Below are 4,361 nucleotides of genomic sequence, written 5' to 3'. Positions count from 1 at the left end.
CGAGTTTATGCAACTACCAGGATGCATTTTAACACTATAGAGTTCTTTTGCTAAGATATTAAGTAGGAGTGGATCAGGGTGAAGGTTATTCATATTGGCACTACAACACATCCATAAAATAGAAGTAAGGTTTTGGTTCAATAAATTCATACACAAGTTCAGAAAATAACAAATAATCACGTATGTTATAAAAATACAAAATCTAACATAGTTTATTTTCCAAGGTTTCCAACAAACTGATACAGTGTCCCGTTTAGGCGAGAGTCAAAGCATCATCCATTGAATAGAGTTGTCAATTCATCTAAAATGATAATCATTCTAGCAATCTTTTATTCGATCGAAAAGAGAATCCGACGTTGTCCCGTTTAGGCGAGAGTCAAGGTCATTCCTATTTCATGAGCTTCCACCATTGTTTCATATTTTGTAAGTCAAATACAGTCGCCACTATTAGGGTGATCAATACCATATAAAACACTTACAAATATACTTATCTTTCGAGATTAAACGGTGCTAACTTGCTAATGAACGTTCCTCCATTAGGGAGGATTGATTACTCACTAAAACAAAAGCTATGTAAAACCAACAATGGAGATCGAATGTCTCTTGATTAAAGCTCATTATTTTAGAATATGTATTTTATTTAATCATTTATTCCATATTTTAATAATGAAAAATTACAAATTAAAGTTGGTTTAGTAAAAAAAAAATATAAAAAAAAATCCAACTTTAATTAAATTTCAATTATTATTTAAATTCGAAATTTAAAAAAAATGGAACTAATTTGAAAAAAATATCTTATTTAAGTTGTTTAGAAGAATCTAAAATATCCAACTTAAATATTTTTCAAATTATGATTTAATAAAATATTAAAATTAAGTTGTAACGACTTAATTTGAAAATATTACATTTTAAGTTTATCCATATTTAAAAAAATATCAACTTAAAAAATATCCAAAGAATCTTAATAACCAATTCCTAAAATTCCTCAACTTAATTTTGAAATTTAAAAATTCAAAAGATATTCAGATTTAAGTTGATTAGTTAGAAATAACTAATTTCAACTTAAATAGAAATATTTAATGAAATAATTCAAATTAAGCTTCAGAAAGAATCTAGTTGGTTATAATTCTATATTTAATTAAAACAAGAAAATACATATAGTTTATCTAGAATATAATTCATTAAACTATGTTTTCTTAAATTAATTTCAAAAATAAATGAAATTAATTATGTTGCTAATCAATTTTATTAGGTTAAACTAATTTAATTAACCTAGCACAGTTATCCAAATCAGGCAAATGGGCCTTCACAATAGAATCTAGTTGGTTATAATTCTATATTTAATTAAAACAAGAAAATACATATAGTTTATCTAGAATATAATTCATTAAACTATGTTTTCTTAAATTAATTTCAAAAATAAATGAAATTAATTATGTTGCTAATCAATTTTATTAGGTTAAACTAATTTAATTAACCTAGCACAGTTATCCAAATCAGGCAAATGAGCCTTCACAATTGGGGTTGTTTGTGTGAGGGAGGGCTGGGTTCAGTATGTTGTACCCACTGCTATTGGCCACCTAACTCTCACACAAGGCCCAAAAGAGAGGAATTTAACCTTAAAATAAATAACTGTTATTAATTGAATAGGTCCAAAAACTAAATGGACCTAAATAAAATCTATCAGGGTGTGACATTTTATTTAGCAACAACCTATATGCATCTATATAATAAAATAAACATATAGACTCACACAGGCACACAGATTTGGATGGACCCTATCATGTTACTAGGTCATACACAGATGAAAGAAGAATGTAAAATTTACCTGTTACAAATTATTTACTTGACCTATTGACAATTGAACCATGGGTTAAAATCAGATCATTGGATCTGTCAACAAGTTAACCATGGTAATTTAGATTAAGCAATAATAGGTTTTATAAAACTTACACATAAGCTAAAACACATACTTCTGCAACAAGTTGAATTGGATAGTTGGATGTAGGATTTATTTAATTTTAAATAATTAAATTTCGAAAATAATAAATAATAATAAAAATATTTTTGGATTTTAAATTAAAATAAAATAATATTTAAAAATTAAACCTACAATTTTAAAAAATTAGGTTTCAACTAACCTAAATATCATTTCAAAAAAAATTTGCTAACCACTTTTAAAATTTTCATGTTATTTTATAAATTAAATATTCAATAAAAAAAATGATAAATAAATATCCTTTTCTGATTTGATAATTTAATTTAAATAAAAAAAAATAACAACATTTAAAAGTTAGCAAAATATCTTATTTCTATTCAAAATATCATGATTATAGTAATCTTATTTTAAAATTTAAATAAGGTCAAATTATTTATAAAAAAATTAATTTAAAAAGTTTATATCTGACCTTAAATTTTTAAAAATAAGATAAAATAATCAAATTTAAAAATAAGATAAAAAATTAAGCAAAAAGATAGATTTTTACCTATTTTCAAATTCAAATTACACTAATATCTAAAATTAATTTTAAAAAGTCAAATTAATTTATTTCTGATAATTAGATTTGAAAATTGAAAAGTAGAAATCAAAATACAAAACTACACAAAAAATCGGAAGTTAATTCCATGAAATAGCATGAAAAATCGAAGAAAACAAAAAAATTTGCAAGTGGTACGGACAGTATGCATTGCATACTGTCCGCGCGCGTATGCATGGAGGCTTGACCGAGATCCCTCGGCGCACGGGACATTTTCAGACAAAACCGTGTCCTGACCGAGGTAGCTCGGTCGAGCTCGTGTCTGAGCGCGTGCAGCCGAGGGTTTCACCCTCATCCGCGCGCGTAGGTGGGTGACACCATCCTGATATTTTTCCGATTTTCAAAAATTCATAACTAATTCAAATAAAATCGAAATTGAGTTCCGTAAAAAAAGTAAATTGCTTAATTTTTTCCAAACTATCCAATAAAAATAATTATAGAAACAAAATTTCAATTATTTTTCACGAAAATTCACAAACATCAATCAATCATCATATAACACACAGATCAACATGAAACCATCCAAATCACATACAAATCATTTAAGTTCAAATTTCTTGCAAGCAAATCAATTACCATGGCTCTGAGGCCAGTTGTTGGAAATTATTTTACCAGGATCTTAGATCTACTCACAAGTATGTTGATTAACACCCTAAATATGAACTTCTAAAACGATTATAAATAAACACATATAAAGTATGAGAAACCTTACATTGGGTGTAGCGGAATAATATGTCTCCTTCCACTCAGATCTCTAACCCTTGTATCCTTTCTGTCGCAGAGTATTATCAAGATCTGAGCCCGAATGTCCTTCTTGTTGAATTGCTTTCTTCACGATCTTCCACACTATGATTAAGGTACTACTTGTTGTGTGGGGGCACTACTCTATCACTAAGAGGAATCGAAACAATCAAGGAAGAAGAAGAAAGGAGAGTGGCGGCTAGGTTTAGTGTGATGGCTCAGGTTTTTCTCTGAAAGGAATAAGATGCAAAAGTTACTTTTCCTGAAGCCATCACTATCTATTTATAGCATTCCACATAGGGTTAGGTTTGAATTATTTGGCATTAAAATAATAAAAATATTAAATGATAAAGCCTACAAAAGTGGCCGGCCATGGCTTAGTGGATTTGGGCCTCACTTTTGTAATTTTGCTGTTTTATCATTTTTGCATCTCATTTTCTCAAAAATGCCAATTTTCAAATTCAACCATTTAAATGTCAATTTCAAGTATTTAATAACTACAAATAATTATTAAATAATATTTTCATTGATTATATTTATTAATTAGACCAACTAAAGTATCTTAATTAACAAATATACCCTAGAAACTCTTTCTTTACAGTTTCGCCCTTGCTTAGTGAAAAATTCACAAATAGACATAGTCTAATTTGAGAATTATAATTGATTAATCAAAACCAATTAAATGAGTCTTACAAGTAGTATTGTCTCAACTAGTGCGGGGACCATGGGTCTATATATCAGAGCTTCCAATAAGCAGATCAAGAATTCATATCTTAAATTCACTGACTTATTAATTCTTCGTTGAATCCATGCATAGAACTTAGAATTGCACTCTCAATATATAGAACGCTCTATATGTTCCACCATATAGACATGTCATTAGTTATCCATTGTTATAATCCTAATTTGATCAATGATCCTCTATATAAATGATCTACACTGTAAAGGGATTAGATTACCGTAACACCCTACAATGTATTTTATCCTTATAACACTTAACCACGTATAAATGATATTTCAGCTAAGTGAAATGAGTACTCCACCATTTATTTCGTTTGGTCAAGCTCGAAGGAAATCATCCTT

This window comes from Cannabis sativa, chromosome 6, assembly GCF_029168945.1.
Source record: "Cannabis sativa cultivar Pink pepper isolate KNU-18-1 chromosome 6, ASM2916894v1, whole genome shotgun sequence".
NCBI lineage: Eukaryota > Viridiplantae > Streptophyta > Magnoliopsida > Rosales > Cannabaceae > Cannabis > Cannabis sativa.
This window is presented reverse-complemented; position numbering follows the sequence as displayed.